This window comes from Rattus norvegicus, chromosome 18 (genome assembly GCF_036323735.1).
Source record: "Rattus norvegicus strain BN/NHsdMcwi chromosome 18, GRCr8, whole genome shotgun sequence".
Classification (NCBI taxonomy): Eukaryota; Metazoa; Chordata; class Mammalia; order Rodentia; family Muridae; genus Rattus; species Rattus norvegicus.
In genome coordinates, this window is record NC_086036.1 from 22,361,177 (window position 1) to 22,385,567 (window position 24,391).

At 40.5% G+C, this 24,391-nt stretch overlaps 2 long non-coding RNA genes across 3 annotated transcripts in view; both read right to left on the reverse strand.

Annotated features, from left to right (window-relative positions):
* Window positions 1-24,077, reverse strand: part of LOC120098153 (uncharacterized) — a 51,592-nt gene extending 27,515 nt beyond the window's left edge. For both annotated transcript variants that reach the window (XR_010059793.1, XR_010059794.1), the window contains exons 1-2: window positions 23,823-24,077; window positions 1,513-1,749 (exon numbers count right to left, since the gene is read on the reverse strand). This is a non-coding gene — a long non-coding RNA (uncharacterized LOC120098153). The remainder of the gene's footprint in view (window positions 1-1,512; window positions 1,750-23,822) is intronic.
* LOC134482979 (uncharacterized) lies at window positions 13,385-14,119 on the reverse strand. The gene is made up of 2 exons (XR_010059760.1): window positions 13,696-14,119; window positions 13,385-13,553 (listed from the first exon to the last, which is right to left on the reverse strand). It is a non-coding gene; the product is annotated as an uncharacterized LOC134482979 (long non-coding RNA).
* Window positions 24,078-24,391: the final 314 nt, after the last annotated feature.

Sequence of the window (24,391 nt, forward strand, 5' to 3'; positions counted from 1 at the left end):
TTTGAGATGGTATCTAGTAAAGTCAGGCCTCATCAGATAGAGATGTGGATCCTCTAAGAAGGTAGTTGAGAGGGGGATTTGAGATTTTGTGTACTGAGTCTTCTGAATTTTCCGTAAGACAAACATCCTCTTCAGCAGGTCTATGCAGAGAGGCATGGTGGATGGATATGGTGAGGTTTCTGTACTCTCTTTCAGTACAGAAGGCAGAAAACAATCAGTTTGCTTTCTATAGCCCAGCATCTTTGATAGCATACGAGAGGAAGAATGCAAAGGAAGGGAAATGTTAACTGGGGCAGAGTGTGTTAAAGTGGGTCAAGGAAAAAAAATGAAGCAGTCTTCTTCTATTTATTTATTTATTTTTGTATTCTCTTGGGAAAATGCTGTTAAAATTAGACTTGCCACAGATAACAAGTGTTATAAACAGCTTCTGGTTTTCTAGGAAGAAGGGCTTAGCTATCAAGGAGTTTAATTCATGTATACACAACAGCTAAGGAACCAGGCATGCATTGGACGAGAGCTATTTTGTTCATTTTTGGAGAGACGGCAATTTATTCATCCAGAGTAGATCCCTAGTGCTTCTGTGTGAATGTCAGCACATGCATGTATATATGTGTCTGTACCGACATCTACCTATGTCACACCCTTATTTCTATTATTTTTCATTATTCTCTCTCTCTCTCTCTCTCTCTCTCTCTCTCTCTCTCTGTGTGTGTGTGTGTGTGTGTGTGTGTGTGTGTGTGTGTGTGTGTGTGTGTGTGTGTGTGTATTTGGGCAAATACATGGATGCCTGCAAGAAAATTAGGTGTTGTTCCTCAGGTTCTGCCTACCATTTTTTAATTTTAATTTTTTTAGAGTGTCTCCTTCATTGATCTTGGGACCACTGAGTCCCAGGATCTACTACCACCAGTCTTTGTCTCCCCAGTAGTAGGATTACAATTCTACACCACTGCAACTGTCTGATTTTTAATTCTGGGGGTGGGGTAGGGGGTGCAGAGGCTGCTTCTAGAGGTGAAGCTCATGTCATGATGCTTGCAAGGCATTTCTCCAGTCTGTCACAGTCTCTAATGGGCACACATTTATCTGATTAAATTAATTCACATTAAAGCTGTTTGACATCCTGCCTTTCCCAAGAACATTTCCTTTTGTCTTGGTATTCAAAATTAGAACGAGGTTTATTTGCCTTACTATTCGCCTGCAGCTTTGGAACTACACTAACATCCCGAAGGTGATGTCAGGTGTTTTGTTGTGGAGGATGTTGATACTGTTGTACTTTCTGGTACTATAATATTAACACCCTCCTGCCTTTCTCCACATACACAGAAACAGAGTTCTCTCTGCTTGTAATGGAGTTCAAGAAGGACAAATCTGTAAAGTCCTGTGTGAGGTCTCGATCTACCCATTCTTTTTTATCACCCCCAAAATGCTCTTGCACCCCTTCCAGAAAGGCTGACTGAGGAAGAACTCATTGACTCAATGAATGAATACATTTCAAATGACAAAGGATACACTTACAGGACAATGTAATTATCTTCCGTATAAGGGGACTGACAGTCGGGAAATAGCAAACTGAGGAAAGGTCTTCCATGGATCTGTACTTATTTCTGGTTCTTGTCCTAACAAGTGAGCAAGGTGATGTCACCAGGATTTCCTCATACGGCTGCAGGGGCAGGGCAGAGGAGGGACTGACACAATTTTTCTGATGAAGGTTCAGAGAGGCAGTAACTTGAAGATCTAGTGGAGCTGAGAGACCTGTGGAGGTAAGAAATTGAGATGAGACAGTTTATCGGACTAAGTACCAAGTTTCTAAATGAGTGAACAAAACCCAAGTTATCTGCTTACATTATCATAGAGATCTACTATAGATACAGATATGCCTTGGGTGGAGGTGGGCTCTGGTGCTCTAAAAATGAGTGGAACCAAGTAAGGCATAGCCCAGACTGAAAGGATAGTTCCTCTGGAGGTATTTCTACTGGGCTTACACAGTCGTGAGTAGCAGAAGGATGGACCCTGTGATGGTTTAGTAATGACTATCAACTTGGCATGGTCAAGATAGAAGTTGGGCCTTGGATGGTCTGTTAGCATTATCTTGATTGCCTTAATTGAGATCGTAAGACCACCATGCTATAAGTGGCAAGGGATCCTGGACTATGTAACTGCTGAACACTAGCACACAGTTCACTGCTCCCTGGACTTGACTGTAGAGGTAATGTGGCTAGATGCTTCAAATTCATGAAATCTTGACGTCACCTCAGGGATAGACTGCAGCTTGAAATTGTGAATCCAATGAACCTACTCTTCCTTGAGTTACTTTGGTTAGGGATTTTTATCACAGCAACAGGATAGGAAACTTGAACAGTCCCTGGAGAGAGATGAGTCCTTTGGTGACATTTCTTAAAGGTGAGGACATGACCCACTCTGGAAAAATCAAATGGTCTTAGCTTCTTGTAACATAGAAATTATGCCAATCTTTTAGCTCTTAAAAAATATTTTCTTTGTTTAAAAAAAGCTATGAGTCATTTTGTTTTAGAACTAGGAGATAAAATTCACTTCTGCTATAATTAAGCAATAATTATTATTCTTTCCTCTGAGTGAGGGCTCAGGGAGATAAACAACTCCCAGATAAATAAGGCTTAGAGACTGTGGGCCAAGGCTTCTATTGATTCTCAATATATTTATCTCTCTCTCTCTCTTATTCCCCAATAAAAGAACTAATGATAGTAATTATTTTTAAAAATGACTCCTTTTTTATTCATTTAAAATTGCTACTGTATATCCCACTCAAATAATGAGATATTTAATGATTCGTGTATCATAAGGAGGACAAACATAGACGAGAGACTAAGAAACCACTTTCACATTTTGGGGACCATCTCTAAGGTGCAAAGGAAACTGAGGTGACCTTGAAATTGATATACAGTCAAGTGGAAAGGCTTGCATAAAGTATGGAGACCTGGATGGTTTACCTAATTATCGGAACATAAATTTGGACGGCAACCCACTTAATTTATTGTTTATTTACCACTTCACAAAATGGCTGTGATTCCTAGTATATAAATACCTCACTATGTTTATCTCACAGGATCTAATGTTGATGCCAAGTGTACACTGTTCCAAAACATGCAGGCTTGTGCCTTTGAGAGACTAGAAGCACCCAACAAAGACATTATAAGATCCTGTCATTTCTACATTTTCCAGTTTTCATTTATGTGAAGACAAGCAATTCAACACTGAAGTTCTTTGCTTACAAAATTTGAAATAATGCATGTTTAAAGAGATTTGGGGGTATCACATATAGCCAAGAGTAGCTCTGGAGTTTTGAAGATTTTACACAGCATCTCCCCTCTCTATCACAAATGTGTAGAAGAGCTGTATGAGGAGAAAATTAGTGCTGGCCCTGTCTGTCTTCTTTCTGCCATGTGTAAAACATCAGAAACTCTACGGCCAGCTATGAAGTTGTCCTCATCAGACACAGTGAGGGCTTCTCAAACTTTGGAATTGTGAGGGACACTTTATTATTTAAATCCCACAGTTTTTCCCCTGCTAGACCACTCTGAACTGGTAAAGGCAGTAAAATTTACTGGTAAAATTTACTGCATTCTTAAAATATGTAAATCCTCATTTCCTCTTGACTCATCCAAGCTCCTGAACAACTGTCAGCTGGCAAGCCCTGTGTTTTCCTAATTCCATCTTCATAATCTAAGGTACCTTTCCCACACATCCTTAGAGAATCTCAGGCAAAATAAAACAAAACAGAAAACAAAAGTCCCCAGAAAACCTACAAAAAGTTAAAAAACAACAGCAACAAATACCCCCTGAATGTGTGAAGACATACCTTTGCCTACAGGGAGAGGGAAGTGAAACCACCTTTTCCTTGATAGAGTTTCTGTGGCTGGGAAGAGACACCATGACCAAGAACAACATTTAATTGGGGCTGGCTTACAGGTTCAGCAGTTCAGTTCATTACCATTAAGGCAGGAAGTATGTCAGCGTTCGGGCAGGCACGGTGCTGGAGAAGGAGCTGAAAGTTCTATATCTTATTCCAAACAGAATCAGAAGACTGGCCTCCTTAGGCAGCTAGGAGGAAGCTCTCTCAAAGCCTTCCCCCACAGTGACACACTTCCTCCACCACAGCCACACCTTCTAATTGTGCCACTCCCTGGACGAAGCATATTGGAACACCACACTATAGTATAATTTACTACAGTTGGTTTTATCAACTGAAAAGTTGACTATTTAAAAATATTTTAATAAAATCTTCTGGCTTTTTACCTCAGGAGGAACTGCCATATGTCAAAATCATTTGAAAAATAATCACTCACTGCCTTTTGACAGACGAACTTTTATCTGTAAAAGCTGTATAGCTGGTATATTTTTACTTAATGTTTGTCATGAATAACATAGTTTTTTAAAAAGGCAATTCACTTATAGGACAGTGTCCAGCATAGTATTTTTCTATACACAATTTTTAAAAAATCTGTTTTGATAAACCACACTCATTGTCATGAACAGTTTCCTAGCGTGTGCATCCAGGCCCTTCACTGGCAGTCAGATCATAGTCACAGATATGTCACTACACTAAGAGAGCAGAGAATAGTCATTGATTGACCAACACTGCCCTTGAACTCTAAATTTCCCTACCACTACCTCCCAAGTTCTGGGATTACAAGTGAGCTCCACCATGCTTTGTTTATGTTGTCCCGGGATTGGGATCAGGGCTTTGTGCATACTAGTCAAGTATTTGACCAACTGATCTACATCCCAAGCCCCAATTAGCATGACTAAACCCAGACCTGTCTGGTGTGTGGTTCTTCTGCTCTTGAGCTTTCTATGGGCTTTGAAGGAACTTCTGGCCACCCGGATCAAATGGTTTCTGGATATGCTCTCTGTTCATCTAAACCAAAGGAAGTCAAGACCCTGGGTATACTATCATAAAGCTCACGATTGTCATTCTGACAGCTGAGGCTTATTCAGCATTTTCTATGAGCCCATGCAATGGTCAATTTTGTCAACTTGACAGTATCTAGAATCACCTAGGAGACAAGGCCATTGAGCATGTCTGTGAGGGGTTATCTAGTTAAGACTGAGGAGAAAAGATCTACCTTAATTAATTATGAGAAGCATCATCGATGGTCCAGAGTTCCTGACTGAATGAAAAGGAGAGCATGAGCTGAACAGGAATGTTTATTATTTTCTGCTTCTGAACTGTAGATGGAATATGGCCTCATGCTCTTGCCAGGGTGTCTTTTTCATCATGATGCAAGCCAAAATAAACTTCCTAATCTCTTTGGTTAGGCATTTTGTAGCAGAGAACAAAGTAACTGAAATAGGCAATGTACCTACCAGAATCCCTGTACTTAATAATGAGAGAAACCCAGCCTGGTGATTCAGGCAGAGAGAGTAAATCATTTGAGGACTTGCACTTTTCCAGGTAGTAACCAGAAGCTACCTCTTCTTCTTCTTTCCAGTTTTAAAGATGAAGGTCACATAGCCTGAGAAACCCTTCAGTTGTGGAAAAACCTGGGGAACTGGCAATTGCCTCATGGTGGAGTTTAAAAAAACACTATAATAAGGTCTGGATGGGGTCATGTGTCCACCTAAGTGACTGGGGGCCAGTGTTATGGTCAGGAAGTACAAATAATGTTTAAGCTAGGTTAGAACAGGGTTTCCTGTCACTGAGGCGAGGGGGCCATGCTAGATGACATATTTTTTCATTTTGACTCTGGCAGTGACATGTTGGGAAAAACCTAAGTACAGTCACCCATAATGAGAGTTATACCTGGAAAGTGGGCCTAATAGATTTAATAGATTTGTTCTTCTCCAAATCTATTAAAGAACATTCTCATCACAAATTCTGTTTAAATGATTCCTTCAAACCCAAAGCTCATTTTCTGGTTCATTTTGTTCTCGTCTCTCACTTTCCCATCCTACACATATCCCTTTCTTTTTTGGACACTGATGGCTCCAATTTTATATTTTCAGTCATGGTTTTTTATTACGCATGTGTTTTCTTGTATTTAAAAACCATCCTCACTCTCACCCACCCCCTGCGCACATCTAGTTTCTGTCCTTCCGGGAAAGTCTAACATGATCCATCTTTGTGCCTATTCTGGATGTTATTAGGTGCTTAGACCATGACTCTGCAACCTTTGGTAATTAGGTATTCGTCTTTAAGGTGCGTATGTGTATTTGTGTGTATATGTACATGCTTATGTAGATTTATTACACTTAAACTATTAATGGAATCTAACTACTTTCAATTTAAATAGTTTTTAAGCATCTTATTTTTATTGCATGGCTTTAAGAATGATTATCATTAGATATTTTCCTTAATTCTTATAATTACAGAAAAAAGCCTGACACTGATATTCAAACTGTCATCACTACTTGATTCTGAATTCAAGTGTATGAGATCTAGGTCAGAATAAGAAAAGTCCAACTCTATAAAAGGAAATGAAAAGCTATTTATAAACATGAGAGTGAAATGAGTAATCTGGGAAACGTTTTCATGTCCAGTGTCAGAGAAGTTAAAATAGTAAAGGTATATATGTTGAAAAGCTATCTATCTCTAATCTGCTTGACGCAGTTCTTAGTGGCCCATGAATTATTTTGGGATGACCTTTTGTTTTTAAAATTAAAAAGAGCTTTGCACTGAGTTTTGAAAATTAATCCTAGCCCCCCCTCCTCCCATTGGTAAGTATTATCAATTTTAAGTTCTTCTTTTGGAACATTCTCTGGGACTCAAGTTTATTCCATGTAAACTGATAGAGATCAAATTAGGACAAAAGTTCTCAGGGTTGTGTCTTCCCACAATAACAGTCTTTAGCACTTTTTCATTTTATTCTTTCATTGAATGATTATGTGTAATATGAATAGTTTATACTGTGTTTAGGTGTTATTTTTATCAAATATGAGCCAGGCTCTTAATTCTACTTAAAATGATAATAATAGTTTATATTTACACTTGGATGGTTCATGAAAAGGAAAGGAACTTGTAGGAGTAAGGTAACATAATGGACCTCATGGTTTATGATAATGATCAGGGACTGGGATACAGGAAACCACATTTCTTGATTATTCTGCCAAGAGATATCTGTCTGTGCACAAGGTGATAACCAACTTTCTTGGATTTGTTTTCCAAGAATTTTTCTATATCTCATAAGGATTTTAATATAAGGTAGAAGAGTTTCACTGTTCTTGGAAAATTACATCATTCCACTCAATCTCACAAGCCATATTTAACCATGACTGGGGCTGGTGTAGTTAGTTCTACAGACATGAGGTATTTCTACACCAAATCAAAGATATCCTTGATCATAAAAGGCTGGGTTCACCTCTAGGTTTTGCAGCATGTCAGTTAGCATGAAAATAGAGGCTCATATTCTATATGCTGAAATATCTATAAATCATAGATCATTTCAGTGAACTGTGAAAGTGAATATAGTCTCTTATTTGTTCTTGAACATTGTAGCTTCATAACCTAGATGACAGGATGAAGTTTAGAACCTTGAATACAGTTCCCAGTCATGACTGCATCTCTGCCTTCCTAAAGGTCCCTGTCCTATCAAATGGAGGGACTTCTGTGGACACAAACAAATGTTGGAAATTGGGTTTCAATTAAAGCTTCACCACAGTCTCTCTCAAGGTATCTTGGGTCTAATCATGTCCACGGTAGTGACTTAAACCACCTCTAAATATGGCTGGTCTAGGAATGGCCTCACACCAGGATTTTAGTGGATATAAACTTTAAGTGAAATGACTCCCTTGGCTTTTGTGGAGGATGTGGCTAGATGTGGGTGTATATGGCAGGAGAGCCATCTCTATTTCTCCATTTTTCATTCATACTCTTTCAATCATCATAGAAATCTGTGAACCTTCTAACAAGAAAGATACCTAACACACAATTTCTTTCACGTTCATTGTGGAACACTCAACTATAAACAAGTTGCTCTTGAGACCAAGGACAGGGCATTTTCTTTGGTTTCTTAGTTACTGTGCTTAATTTGCACCACCCTTAGGAATTAGTTCTTCTGGTCTACATGGCTGCCCTGTCCTTGTTTGGACAGCCAAAGGTATCCTTTTCTTCCTCAGCTAAATTCTAAGGTCTATGGCAGTGAACTGCCTCTTAGGTCAGTTCACTTGTCCTCAGTAAATCATGACAGATTGAATGACCCATACAATTTGTAATTTCGTTTTGAAATTCTGTTTATGCAGTGTAAAGAAATGAAATGACTAGCACCATGAACCAGGAAGGGTGGACAGATGGAGGATAGGCTTATAAAATGGGAGAATAAAAGGAATAAAGTGTGCAAGTGGCTGGCCTATTAATAAATATTTTAAAGAACATTTCCGACCTATGAAATGTGTAACTGTGGAATGTGACAATGCATAGCACACTTGAATGACAGTGAAGTGAAGGCTCTGGCAGCCTTGCAGAATTGGGTGAGGCTTTGCAGTAATTTGAATTTTCTTTGAATACCATGAGTTCCTCTCTAGTCTGCAGTATTCTGCCTCATAAAATGAGGACAATGATTCCTCTGAAAGTTTCCTGGCATTGGTGTTTTCTTAGGAAATAGAAACTATTTGTTTGAGACCCAGAAACTAGTTTAGGTTGTATGAAACCATGCCCAATCATCATCTCGAACACATGGGCACTGGAAAAAATTTCCTGAACAAAACACCAATGGCTTATGCTCTAAGATCAAGAATCGACAAATGGGATCTCATAAAACTGCAGAGCTTCTGTAAGGCAAAGGACACAGTGGTTAGGACAAAACGGCAACCAACAGATTGGGAAAAGATCTTTACCAATCCTACAACAGATAGAGGCCTTATATCCAAAATATACAAAGAACTCAAGAAGTTAGACTGCAGGGAGACAAATAACCCTATTAAAAATGGGGTTCAGAGCTAAAGAATTCACAGCTGAGGAATGCCGAATGGCTGAGAAACACCTAAAGAAATGTTCAACATCTTTAGTCATAAGGGAAATGCAAATCAAAACAACCCTGAGATTTCACCTCACACCAGTGAGAATGGCTAAGATCAAAAACTCAGGTGACAGCAGATGCTGGCGAGGATGCGGAGAAAGAGGAACACTCCTCCATTGTTGGTGGGATTGCAGACTGGTACAACCATTCTGGAAATCAGTCTGGATGTTCCTCAGAAAATTGGACATTGAACTGCCTGAGGATCCAGCTATACCTCTCTTGGGCATATACCCACAAGATGCCCCAACATATAAAAAAGACACGTGCTCCACTATGTTCATAGCAGCCTTATTTATAATAGCCAGAAGCTGGAAAGAACCCAGATGCCCTTCAACAGAGGAATGGATACAGAAAACGTGGTACATCTACACAATGGAATATTACTCAGCTATCAAAAACAATGACTTTATGAAATTCGTAGGCAAATGGTTGGAACTGGAAAATATCATCCTGAGTGAGCTAACCCAATCACAGAAAAACACACATGGTATGCACTCATTGATAAGTGGCTATTAGCCCAAATGCTTGAATTACCCTAGATGCCTAGAACAAATGAAACTCAAGACGGATGATCACAATGTGAATGCTTCACTCCTTCTTTAAAAGGGGAACAAGAATACCCTTGGCAGGGAAGAGAGAGGCAAAGATTAAAACAGACACAGAAGGAACACCCATTCAGAGCCTGCCCCAATGTGGTCCATACATATACAGCCACCCAATTAGACAAGATGGATGAAGCAAAGAAGTGCAGGCAGACAGGAGCCGAATATAGATCTCTCCTGAGAGACACAGCCAGAATACAGCAAATACAGAGGCAAATGCCAGCAGCAAACCACTGAACTGAGAACGGGACCCCCGTTGAAGGAATCAGAGAAAGAACTGGAAGAGCTTGAAGGGGCTCGAGACCCCATATGAACAACAATGCCAAGCAACCAGAGCTTCCAGGGACTAAGCCACCACCTAAAGACTATACATGGACTGACCCTGGACTCTGACCTCATAGGTAGCATTGAATATCCTAGTAAGATCACCAGTGTAAGGGGAAGCCCTGGGTCCTGCTAAGACTGAACCCCCAGTGAACATGATTGTTGGGGGGAGGGCGGCAATGGGGGGAGGATGGGGAGGGGAACACCCATAAAGAAGGGGAGGGGGAGGGGTCAGGGGGATGTTGGCCCGTAAACCGGGAAAGGGAATAATACTCAAAATGTAAATAAGAAATACTCAAGTTAATAAAAAAACAAAACAAAACAAAACAAAACAAAAAAAATGCCCAATTAATAATGGCACACAGTAAGTACATAGTATAATAACAGGAATGCAGAATGGACATTGGGTGGATTGCAAGGCGTCATGTGGGGCAGGGTTAGGCTTCTTATCCAACAACATGGACTGGTTTCTGAGGCACAGCAATAATTCTTCAAGTACAGAGGGTGACCAGGCACTGATGAGAGAATAGTCCAGAACAAGGTCCATTGAGAGGAAGGACACAGACGATAGGCAGAACCCAGAGGATAAAATCAGAGATCAGCAAAATTTCTTGATATTTCTATTTCTGGGGAGAAGTGAATTCTGAGTTATAAGTGTCTGTAGATAATCAACCTTGTAAGACAATCACCACCAGGGTTATATTGGAGCACGTGAACAACCTCATTTATCCTAAACACAGTGAGTCACTTAGTTTTTCATATAGTTTCTTCAACTAAAAAATCCATCCTTGAATTTAGAACTTCTCAGTTATCCAAATACATCTCCATGATCACATTTGGGTCTTCCCATACTGTGTCTTTAGGTGATGTATTCTCTAGTTTCATTTTATAGATTAAGAAACTTGGACCTAGCAATACCAGTGATTTGGCCAAAAAGCATATGAGGTATAGTATTCTAAATACAAAGCTTTTGTATTCTTGTGTCTAGTGTTGCATGACTTCTCAAAAGGGATAGTGCCACTGGATCAGAGCCAGCAAGGGAATGGCCTTCCATGAGTGTTGACAGTTGCTGGGTATGAGGCTTGTTTGCATATTTTACTTTATGTTCGTCCTTTGGGGGAATGTCCTCTCTGCTAAGGTTAATGACTCCAAGCTATTCAAGGACAACTTAATCTGGGAGGTAAAAGTGTGTCTAATGTCCTTAGCAAGATGACAAAAGCTGTGACCTTTAGAATGGCCCTTAAGACTATGGGAAAGACTCTGAAAACACGAGTTCAAGAATATATAATTTCGGGTTTGGGGATTTAGCTCAGTGATAGAGTGTTTGCCTAGCAAGCGCAAGGCCCTGGGTACAGTCCCCAGCTCCAAAAAAAAAAAAAAAAGAGAAAAAAAAAGAATATATAATTTCTCAACTATGCAAAAATAAGAGTATGAAATATATAAGTGGCTTCATAGACCTAAAAGAACAGAAAGATATTACAGAAGAAGAAAAAGCAATGTGGAGAGTGGTGAATGCAGGTCTAGATCCTACCCAGCTAAGTTTATTGCTTGTGCTTACAAAGGCAAGCAGATTCCTGAGTTCAAGGTCAGCCTGGGACAGAGGTAGTTTAGGCCCAGGTATAGCAAGAATGATGATCTCAGAGCCAGACCCCATCTATCTAGGTTATTGTCTATTCTTACAAAGGCAGGCAGATCTCAGAATTCATTTGCAATGTTAAAAAAGTGAACTTGCTACCCTTAGAAAAGAATCTAGGAGCTAAGGTCATAAAATGCTGATTCATGGGATAATCAAAAGGGAACCTGGAGTAAATAACTGAGTTGATATGTAAATAAAAGACTGGGCTTTGGTCTGAAAGAGCTAGGAACCCAGAGAGAACTGCTTGGAGAGCAAACATATCTCTTGTGTAATTTATTTTTTAGCAGAATTTCTGACTTTAGTTAGAAAATACAAGAAATCCAAGATTTTTTTTTTATTGCACCTTTTCTAACATTGGTTGGCAAATCTATTAGCTAAAGCTTTTAGAATTTTTCTAGCAAGAGAGAGCTGTCACAATCAGTAAGCTATCTCAAGCAGAGTCTTTTGTCTGTTCTTCCATTGTTTTTGAGTCAGAGTCTTACCTTGAACTTCTGATCCTCCTGTCTCTACCTCCAGAGTTCTAGGATTAAAAATATGTGGCACCATGCCCAGTTTATTTGGTACTGGAGATCAAACCCAGGGCTTCAAGCATTCTAGGCAAGCCACCTAAGAGCTAAGCTATATTCCTAGCCCCCTTGTTGTTTATGTACCAAGAGTTGTAAGACTGGAGAAGCCCCCAATGCCTATGTATGGGACGTCCGACTCACAGAGACACAGAGACAGAGATTGATGCAATAAGCAAGAGGTTTATTGATCCAGGGCACTGGGGTTGTTCCTCAATCAGGGCAGAGGCAACCCTGAAGAACAAAGGCACCCACTTTTTATACTTTTTCAGGGTATAGGCTTTAGGTTACAGCATGAGTTGGTTATTTCTCATTGGTGGGGCCTATTGTCCTTTGAATTCATTGGGGGCCCTTGGTGGGGAGACATCTCTGGTATGCAGAAAGGGGGATGGAAGGTCCCACCTTTACTGTAGTTGGGACACTTCCTGGATTAGGGTGTTTACTCCGCAAATGCTTGTGAAACTCCCCAATCTCAAGCTTATCAGGAAGTCCCAGTTACTTGATGCTTTCTGACATAATTTTGTCTGCTTGGTTCCCACAGAGTCAGCACACTTTTATTTATTGTTTGTTTGTTTGTTTATTCACTTATTCAGTTAGTTAGCTAGTTAGTTAAAGAAAAGATTGTTCACATTTCACATTTGTGGACTGCATAGTCTATGAAATAGGCTAGGCTGACTCCATGACAGGCTTCAAATTGGCAGCTCTGGAGACTAGGCCTAAATCTCTGTTTCCAAGAACTGAGCAGGTCCAGACAAGTCCAGGCCCCACTACCTGGCCTAAGGCAAGGACAATGGATCAGCAGCTGTTTCCAGACTACCTCAGCAACAGTTTCCAGCACCCCCACACCCCAGCAATGGTTCTGGAATGTCCCTAGAGATAGAGCCAGTGATTAAGATAGAGGTCACCTACCCCTCCCCAGAATTCTCCCATGTGCTTTAAGTTGGGCCTGGGAGCTCACTTGGGCATCTCTATCTTGGAAGATGGTAGACCCGAGCATGCTGGACTTCTGCAGATTTAAACGCTCTTTGCTTTTTGCATACTATTTGAGTCACAGGTATCATTCTTTGGTGAATCATGGACCCTTAACATTTCCTGACTCACCTCTCTAGTTGTAGTGTGATAGCAGACCTAGACAACATAAAAATGTAATGAAAGTAAAGGACAACTTCCTTTACAAAGACAGAGGAAAGTTGCTTTGGGCCCAGTGATGTTAATGCCTGTTGCTTCTCTAGAACATTCCACAGACTTGTTTCTTTAGTAAATAGTGGAGGCTTTCAAATCCAGTACATTTTATTTAGCTCATTCCTAAGCAGGACACTGAAGCTGGCCCTTCTTAATTCTTAGCATCTCTACAAGCTTGTTAGGTTGTTCCTCAGCACTTGCTCAACTTGGCTGTAGATCTTTTTTTGAATGTGGATGCTCCACTATCTCTGTAGCTTTCCTGGGGAAACATGGAGAGCAGGGTCTATCTTAACACTTTCTTCTGAAGCAACATAGTCTTAGGTTGTTATTTTGTAAAATCTTTAGTTAAAGTGAATAACAACAGAGCAAAGAATAAGAGATGGTGGATTTAGAAAAGTCACCTCTCACAGTGTCAAATCATGTATGCATTTCAACTCTGTTTTCTTCTCTGTCATAAGATTCAAGCTCCTCTTATCTTGTCCTTTGTTATGGATGGAATTCCACCTTTCCTTAAGGAACATATTCCTGGATCTTTTATAGCTTCACCAAGGACTTGCTGTAGCAGACACCTCAGATCCAGGAAAGGTACCTCTCAGGCCTGGGCTCTCCACTGCTCTCAGTGTCTCACTAAGTAGTAAATTCTCTGCATCTATTCAGGTCATGTCTAGAACCTGTACATTGCCCACATTCTTTCTCAGAATGCTGTGTTCTCAATGGTATTCTCATCATCCAGGGTTCTCATCACCTTAAAACCCCAGTCACAGCACTAGGAAGCAGTAGTCTGTTATAGCACTGTTGTTTAAAATTCTACTGTTATGCAGTCAAGGCCTGTTAAACTGTCCTTCTACTTTCTCCTTTCCGTCTCTCACCACTAAATGAAACACCACACTGCATATGCTCATATACTCCTGCATGAATTCAAATACAAACACACACTCATTCCATTTAGACATTGGATTGGCTTAGAGTATAGGAACCAGAGGCATATAGCATTTAAAAGGAAATTGGTTACATAAATGACCCATACACGAGCACACACACACACACACACACACACACACACACACACACACTAGCTATAATGATCCTCATTAGATAATTCCTCAATTCTGTTATGATTCCCAAAATAAATTCTCCCCTATTACAAAAGAGTTTTGTCAATGAGAATTGATACAAAGCTAGCTGACTGGGTTTGTTTTTCTTTCATGCTCTCCTTCTTTTCTTACTTTACCCTGTCTTCTCCCCGGTTCCCTCTTTTTTTTTTCCTTCCTTTATTCCATCCTTTTTGAGTTTCTATAAGAGGCACAGTGCTGATGTATGAATTGTGGTAGATTCCAGAGCATTGATCCCTCAGGCCCATGGGAAAGAGTGGTTATGGGAGGTGTGGACGTGGCAGAGTTTGGATCAGAAGAAGAAAGAATATGCACCAGTGGCACACTCAGCAAACAGAAGCTCGAAGTAGCAGCACAGAGAAAGAACTGCATTTCAATTGGTAGTGAAGAAAGGCACGCAAGCAATAGGGACCCTCATTCAATGGCCAGTGTTGTGGAATCTGTAATATACTAATCCATGGGGAAGGATGAAATTACCTTTCTGAAATGTCCACTGTAAAATACAAACGTGTTTCCATATATAAACATATCAGAAGAGACTTGAAATATAGTTAACTTCCTGTATTAACCCACTGATGACAAGTAAATGTTTTCCTTAGTTTAATGAGTAAAATTTGTTTCGTGCCCATCTTTTATAGTCTGTCATGCCTGAACTCTTTAACTGAAGACTGCGCATCTAGTTACATACATATTTATGAGCTTCATAAGAGATTATTGATCAAATCTTGGAACCTGAGTTTACAGTATCTTGCATATTTTCACAAGTTTCTGATTGAAAGTTTTCTACTTTATCTACTCTTGAACTTACTACTACCCTGACAAAGGATGAAGAAGAAAAAAAAATCAATTATTTTTTTTCAGTTAGTTGTACTAACTTAGTCATTTTAGAATAATCACTGTTAGGTATGTATAAGTGTCACATTTATTTTGCTATAGCAGAGGACACTAGTGAACTAGCCTGTTCATTCTCTCTTGAGTTTTCTACAAAAGATGGTTATCTGCTTTTCACTGAGATGCATTAGCTGCATTCCTTAGAGGTACCCTAGCAACAGTCGCCATAATCTAATAATGGCTGGTTGTCCTCCACAGTGGATGATACTAGGCTAGCCTATTCACTGACAGTCTCAAGGTCCTTGCCTTTAATGCACACCATCCAGCATGATTCAATTATATTCCTCAATTAAAAATGTTACAATGATCTGGAAGTAATCACATGTTCTAGGAAACTGTGTGTGTGGAAGAGTGTGTGAGTGTGGGTGAGGGTGTGTGGGTGACTGCAGCGGAATGTTTCAATTATTCCTTTCTGCAGAAGAGCTTTGAGCCCAGGCTATTTATCTTCTGCTTAGCTCCATCCTTTTCACTTGGCTAAGAGCCTGCCTGGGGCTGGGAGAGCCAAGAGAGACTAGGGTGCAAATGAGGCTGGGGATGATTGAGTGAGGCACTCCTCTTGCTACCCCCACATATTTACGAAATGATACCTGGCACATTAGACAACATATTTAATCAGAGTGACTTGAAATCCTTTCTGAAATACTGCATTCCTCTTTTCATGCACAGGATAGCTAAGTGACTTGCCCAAAGCCAGCCAGATGACAAAAGAGGTGGAAATGGACCTTAGAGAGGCCTGGATTTCCACATGACTTCGAGTAGAGGGCTCCAGAACAGACATAGTGAAGGCCTGGAGTCACAAGACTGACTGGCTTCAGGCCTAGCTGTGTATAGTATGATGGTTGCTGACACTATCAGCTTTGGGAATTGGGATCAGCTATGCAGTAGGACAGTTGTTGATACCCTGTGGTAAACAAGAATTTGTTATGTGCAGAAGGTCATTTGCTGACACGGACATTGACCTTTCTTTCTTTCTCTCTTTCTTTCTTTCTTTCTTTCTTTCTTTCTTTCTTCCTTTCTTTCTTCCTACCTTTCTTCCTTCCTTCCTTCCTTTCTTTCTTTCTTTCTTTCTTTTTTTTCTTTTTTAAGATCAACAGAACTGGATTTTGTTGGCTTGAGTAGCAATAGATATCTGTCATAGTTTCAGAAATGTCAAGCTCTTCACTTTTGCAATGATGGTAATTTGGGCAGACCTCTATTGAAATTTAATTTTGTTCTGTGTTTGAAAGGAAAAATTTCAAATCAATGACAGTTTTAATTAAGGGAGAGAGAAAGCCATTTGTTTTGAACTTTGGCATCACCTCTTCAGAAGCAAGTGAGTGCTTTCAGAGAAGAAGTCCCAGAGGGAGCTACTTGGTATTCTATTGATCATACACTTTTACCCATTGGGCACATTTTTATTGGATCTGTATGGTATTCAATGCTAGGGCTAGGTTCTTCTGGAATGCAGAAATGAATAAATGCAAACCCTTTCTCTCTGTGCTCTTACAACCTATAAGCAAGGATCACAAACTTCTCAGCAGAACTCAAGGCAATTTTACATGAGAGCAAAGTAAGTCAAGAGGTGAGGAGAGAGACAATGCCCTTCTAAAGGCAGCACCAAACTGTGGAGTCAGGAGGCATGGATTTGAATGTTGAATTTATCACTCACATAGATACTGTAAATTTCAGCTTTGCCATTTGCAAAGTAAAGGGCACATTAAGTGTGCACATATTCATCTAAAAATCATGTGTAAGCAGGCAATGGGATCTGCGAATTAGAAACAATCTAGAAGGGGTGGCTTTTGAATGAATCTTGGGATATGAGATAAATAACAACAAAGTTGGCATTAAGGGAAGAACAGATAGACACATCAGGAAAGGTCAGAGGGCTGGCAACACACAGAGACAGGGAACACAGTAGATACACAGGGAGCATGACAGGTGCAGTGGGAGCATGGTGGATGCAGTGGGAACACAGCAGATGCAGTGAAAGTACAGCGAATGCATTGGGAGCACAGCAGATGCACTGGGGAGCACAGCAGGTGCAGTGTTCATGTAGAGGAGCTTCTGTGACTGATGCAGGAGGGTAGATGTTCTCTGTCAGCCACTCAGCAGTCAGTGTACATCCTCAGATGGCCAGGCTGGCTACAGCAGTTGAAGTGGATTGCTTTTTAGTTCTTTTTAAACAACTCACGATTCTTGTCCAGAATGCAGGTTTCTCTAAAATACAAAATGAGCAAAATGCCCAGACGTTTTATCACATGTAGTATGTGCCTATGAATTTAGAAAATGAATTCTCCATGTTAACTTCGAACCCAGCCATGGGCAACTTTCAAGCCACATTCGTAAGAAACCATTAATTAGCTTATATATTGGACTTCCTGATTTAATATTTCATTTCCTATCTTCCTTCTTGTATTTTCTTAGTCCTATAAATAAAGCACCTTGAAGACTTTGGGTTAAAGTACACCTGCTTCCTCTCTGTCAAATGTAAAGGGAGAAAAGAAATACGTGCACTTGGAAGTGGTTCTTGATGAGCAGTATTTTAACAGAATATTTTAAAAAGTATACTAAAACTAACTACCCAGCCAGATGGTGGTGATACATGCTTTAAATCCCAGCACTTGGGAGGCAGAGGAAGGTGGCTCTCTATTTGAGAACAGCCTGATCTACAGAGTCAGTTTCAGGTTAGCCAGGGCTACACAGAGCAACTGTGTCTTGAAAAAAAAATTACCTTTTATGATCTTAAAATCTAAGAACTGCCATGCCTTACACTGGAAATACAGACAATGAAGACAATTGCTTCAGAGAATAGACATGAATGTAATTCTATTCCTAGCTACCCTGCCCATGAAAACAGGCTTCTACAAAGATGTGAACATATATATACTTTGGACTCTTCCAAACAAGAGTCCAAAGTAGAAACAAAATGTCCGTCAACTTATGAATGCATAACCCAAATATGGTATATCTACATAGAAGCATGTTATTTAGTAGTTTAAATGAACAATGATTCAGTGTATAAGGTATATGAATCTCAAAAAATTATGCTAAGTGAAAGAAACCAAACTGCAAAGACAATGTATTATATGGTTGTATGCATGTGGTATTACAGGAAAAGACACATCTACCTAGCAGGGAAGTCAATTCGTGGCTGTTCATGGATACAGAGTGAATGGGAGTTAGTTCCAGATACAAGATTTCATTTTGAACAATAAAAATGTCCTAAATGGTTGGATGACAGACACACGGCTCCATATTTATAAGAAAACAAATTTTCTCATATATAATCTATATTTCAATAAAACTGATAGAAAATGTCTAGAAATATAAGACAGGCTTGAGGCAAAATATAAGTAAGCATTAAACTTGAGCAGTACTTGTGAGTGAAGACCATAACTTAATATTTAAGCTATTAGAAGGGATATGTGTCACCTTTGATTGTGTTTGATGAAATTCTTTATGAAAAAAGGTTTCCCAAGTGACTATAAAAGAGCCTGCATTTGAATTGGGTGACGAGAGACTGGGAATTTATTTAGGACACTTTAATAATCTGATCGAAACTAAACTGCCTACAGACATCTATTTTCTGACGTTCACCTTAGTTTTATTATAATTTCACATTCACTGCTAAATAGTATTGGATATTTCTCACCTTAGTCTCAGAGTTTTTCCTTCTGGAAATCCCTCCATGAAAGGGTTGATCCCCAGAGCAGAGAATATGGAGCATCAATGAGCTTGTACCAAAAAAGATCAGACTTCAGATTCTTGACTGAGCAGTTAGTGCCATGTTGGGACAGAGCCAGCAAGGCCAACATATCATTTGTGTGTGGTAAACCTTTCACAGAACCGAGGGTTGCTTAATTAATTAGGGTTCAATCAAGATGCTCGTAGACCCCAGGTAGAGGAGTTAATTGATGTGGATAATTTGTCCAAAACGAGGTGTTGGTTCAGGCTTATTTTGCAAATCAATGCTTTCAGCACTGGTTTAATAAGGGCAAGCTATTTATCAATTAAAATTCCTACCCTACCTCATGGTGGGGTAGGAATGTTTGTAAAGTACTTGTCTAGGATGCATAAAGCCCTAGGTTCAGTCCCTAGCACCACATGAAGACTAAGTTTGGAAGCAGAGATGAAAATCAAGATGTGGATCAGAAGTTCAAGGTTATCACAGGTTATATAGCAACTTTGAGGCCATTCTAAGCTATCTAAGTCCATGCTTTAAAAACAACAACAACAACAGTATCACCTTTGAATTTTATCAACCATATTAAGATTTACTCATTTGAGCTGACTTTAAACACTGGGAGTTTTTTTGTTTTCTTTTTGTTGTTGTTTTGTTTTTTTAAGTTTCTCTGTCGTTGTGGCTCTTTTTGGTACTAACCTGAAGGAGGAGTAAAGCTTTTGAGAAACTCTAACTTTATCACTCTTTGAAGCAAAGCAACTCTTTTTCTCCACGAATTTGGTCTGTTGTGTTGTTGTTGTCATCGTTAACATTGTTTTTGGAAGTGGCAATACAAATAAAATTCTATTAGGAATACTGATCCAGATTCTCTCCCCGCACCTCTCCTCTCTTTCTCTCTCTCACTCTGTGTGTGTCTGTCTGTCTCTCACTCTGTCTCTGTCTCTGTCGAGTAGCCTCTTAGTTGCCGATAAATGTATTCACTCTTGAGACTTTAATACCGTGTCCATAATATTGTGTTTCTTGCTGTTATTGGTGAAAGAGCTGCTGTGACGAACAGCATGTGACCTGTGACACATCTGTTATAAACTCTATCACCTCAGCTCCTGGGAGCTGGTGACCAAGTGAACTACGACTCTGAAGTCAGCATCAATGACAGCAGTTCCAAAGCCCAAAGCGGGATGGAGTTTATCTTCCTTTTCAATACGAAACGATGGGTTTGATACTCTCCTACTTTGAAGGAAATTGAGGTTCATGAAACAACAGGGCTATTAATGGCACACAAATCACACTGATATTGCAGGGGATGGCTCCTACAACTTTATCTGGAACTCATAAAGTCCCAGAACCTTGGGCATCCTAAGACCAAAAGGTGAGGACATGCACATTAACCTTTTTCAGAGTGAAGGGGAAAAAACGCCTCCAAAACGATAGGGGCATAAAATAGCTTTCATGTACACACTCCATCACAGAGTCAGACCAGAATTTAAGACTGACTGAAATAGCCTATTGCAGAGTCAGCTCTGTTTAAAATGTACACAGGGGCAGATGCTGCTGCTGTCTCCTGTTAAAATTTCAAAGCCAAGATATTAGGGTCAGCTTGTTAAACTAAACCATCAATTAGAAGCATCAGACTCAGGACCCTGTTAGCTCCAAACAGAATTAAGTCTTGAAACACTCAAGGACAGCCTATTAATTCCATTTTAGAAAATTTTATAGTTTAGAGTCATATTGAGAGACAACATGTCATTTTTAAGCATGTTGTTCAAAAACTGTGCTAAAGCCAGTATCAAATCACTTCCATTGTATAACATGAGAAAAGTGTTTTGTTTCGGTTTGGGCATGTTAACCTCAAATATTAGAAACAGACTCCAGAGAAATTATGACTGCAATAGCATCAATCACCAGGACCTTCCCTCAGGGTTGCAAGTAACTAGCCGGCCCACAGATTCCCAGGAAGGGCAGATGAAGGGACACTCTCAAAGAGCAGCTGAGGAAGAGGAAAATGGCTAACCACTGAAACAAAGTGTGTGGGAGTGTAGAGTGGTTTGATGACTAGGACCAAGACATTGTTCTAGAAAAGGCAGTGCTCTAATTGTCAAGTCTCAAGACGTTCCCCCACAGTCAGGGCTAGCAGCTGGTAGGCAGTGACGAAGACACTCAGTGCCAACATCTGGCCTGTGCAGCTCATTTGACTGATTTACTTGGGTCACACACTTTAAAAAAATGACTAAGTTGCCTCATTTTATTCCTATTACTGGTGCCACAAGAAGTTTATTAGTTTTCCGGGCTGTTTTTATGTTTTGCAGTTTTCCACTAATTTTTATTTTTGTTTTTCAATACATTTTAACTGCAGTTTCCTCTCCCTCCACACCTCCCAACCCCCCTTCATCCAACCTCCACTAGATCTGCTCCTCCTGTTTCACTTCAGAAATGAGTGGGCCTCTCAGGGATATCAACTCAAAATGTCAAAACTAGATACAATAAGACTAGGCACAAAACTTCATGTCAAAGTTGGGTGTGGCAACCCAGTAAGAGGAGAAGGGTCCTAAGAGCAGACAAAAGAGTCAGACACCTCAACTCCCACTGTTAAGAGTCCAACAAAGACACCAAGATAACAACCATAAAAGTATACAGACCCATGAAGGCTCCATGATTGCTACTTCAGTCCCTGTGAGCCTCTATGACATCTACTTAGTTGACTTTGTGTCCTTGACCCCTCTGGCTTCAATAATTCTTCCTCTTCTCATCTGAGGCGGTTCCTAAGCTCCACCTAATGTATGGCTGTGGGTTTCCATATTTTCTCCCATTAGCTCCTGAGGAAATGTCTCTGTCAAAGAATTGGTAGGTGCTAGTCTATGACTATAACAGAATATCATTATAAATCATTTTATTATTTTCTTTTTTCCTATCCTGGGTGTGTGGACTATGCAGCCTTTGCTTCCTAGCCATCTGGACAGTGCCCAGCATGGGTTCCCTCTTGTGACCTGAGCCTCGAATTAAACCAGTCACTGTTTGGCTCACAAGTTCTGTAACTCCATTGCTCATCGCATCTTGCAGGTGGGTTAGATGATAGACCAAAGGTTTTGAGGCTTGCTTGGTGTCTCAGTCCCACCAATGGAAGTCATGCCTGGTTGTGAAGGATGGGCAGTTCAGGCTCTGAATCCTCCATGACTATGAGTCCTCATTAGGGTAACCCTCATAGAGTCCTGGGAGTCTCTACTGCATTAGATTTCCACAACACATCCTCTCCAATGGCCTCCAATTCCAATCATTTCTCTCCATACCCTCTCCTTCTCTACCCCATAACCTGATCTCTCTCCTGTTTTCACTACCACCCATCTCCAGTCAACTCATAAAACCTATTATATTTCTACTTGCCAAGGAGATACATGCATTCCTCTTAGACCCCTCCCCGGATCTTTAATACAAGGCCAAGAATTCTGTCTCTGGCATCTTTCGTTACGTCCACTGTCCCATCCAGCCAGTGACTCTAGTGAACACCATCAGAGTTGTCCATTCAGCGTGAGCAGTGTGAGTCACTAAAACAAACTGTTGGCTCTGCTATAGAAGGCGATGGCATGATAGAAAGAAGAGTGGTACTTGTCACAGCAATCTGTGGAAAGAACTTCCTTATGGCAGGTGCCTTATCCTGTTCTGTGACAAGAACCAGGTTATCTCGAGAAATTCTGCCTGCACGATTGAGGACTCACTCATGCCTCTTGTGGACTGCAGGACCTCCAGCAGATTTACCTGTCTTACAGGAACCCGGATTTGCCATCTGCAATTATTTTCATGTTTTCTTTTCACTCTGACTGCTTGGAAATCAAGAGGTTATTATTTTTCCCAGAGAATCTGTCCTGAGAAGGAGTAATAGTTAATCCTATCTGTCGAAGGAACATGCTACATTGGGCACCTCATTCCCATCCCGAGTGAGTCCTCTTCTTGTTTTTACAGTGAGTCTTTGTTGACTAGCAAAGCAAGGAGGACAGTCCCTGGACAGCCCGCCACTAATAATTGGTGCCTGCTGTACTCTTGCTCATTTCCCGTTTTCCACATTTCCAGCCTCAGATCCAAGGGGGGAAAACTGTCCCGAGGGCCTCTTTAACTGAAGCAGTAGGGAATAGAAAGTATAGCGGTATCTCCGGGGATGCTTCTTCACAGGAAGTGGGAGGAACACACGTTCTGGAATATCCTTTCGCTTGAACCATCACTTATATACTCCAGCCTTATCAAAACCTAGCGGATTCCTCTTTCTTATCGTTCTTTATGGTGCTTCTCTTATGTATTTCTCTAACTAGGATGAAAACAACTCCCAACACAGTGGATTCCCATGTCTAAGCACCGAAATCAAAACCCCAGACCCTAGGCAGCCAGAATGAGAATTTCTCCAGGTCCCTCCCCCTCGATCTCTTCTGAGGTTTTTTTTCCTCTTCCGATACTTATGTAACAGGATAATAACAGGAGCCAAGGTTCCTGCTATAAATTTGACACATGGTTACCGAATCTAAAAACTTCAAGAAATGTCAGGAGCCACAAAAAGCAATCAGAAAACATGTCCATGTATATGCATAAGACACAGCCCAATTCCATGTCAGAATTTGTAGGCGATTTGGTGAAACGAACTGAACGACTTGCAGGGAATATCAACCAAACCTCTTGCTCTCTTGCAGAGGCTGAAAAACAGTTGGAAATTTCCACTCACTTGGGCTCTCTGGCCAGCAGATGGAGCTGTTTCTCAGCCGTTCACCAAGATGTCAGGCCCGAGGCCTTTAGAGCAGGGCCTGTGTATCTGATGGCTGTGAAATCAGCATAAATCTGAAAAGGATGGAAGATCAACTCTTATTTATTTATTTTTACCTACAGTTGATGAATTCAGTAAAATTCCATGTCTGGGAGCCGAACACTTTGTGCGATGGATGAGAGCGGGCCCAGCACTCAAAGCCCCAGAGCTGGGGAGTTGAGCTTTCTCTCTTCTTTGCTTATTTTAAAAATGACATTTCTCTTGAACTGCCTTAAGGCAGCCTGGGAGTTGTCAGGGACCAGGGACACCTGGCAGTGCTCTGTTTATAATCTTTTCCTTTGTTTTCGAAGGGATCCTTCTTCAGGGTGGAGGCCTCCTCCCCCGAGGGACTAGAGAATGCAAACAAGGCTTTTGAGATGGAGGATGGGAGGAAGAGGGAGGGCTTCCAGGCATTTTCTCCCACGTGGCACCTTCAGTTTGGTCTTAGTGTGTTGAACTGAAATTAGAAGTACCGTCACTTGTCTTCTCCAAAGCAAGTCCTTGCTGTACTGCTAGCCTGGTCTCCCAGGAAAGAAGCAGATCTATTTTTTGGGCAAAAGGATGAGAAAAGTACAGCCTTGAAATACCGTTCCTTATTTGTGCCCTTTAAGGGAAATAAGAGTACTGGCGATTGGGACATTTAGTGTTTG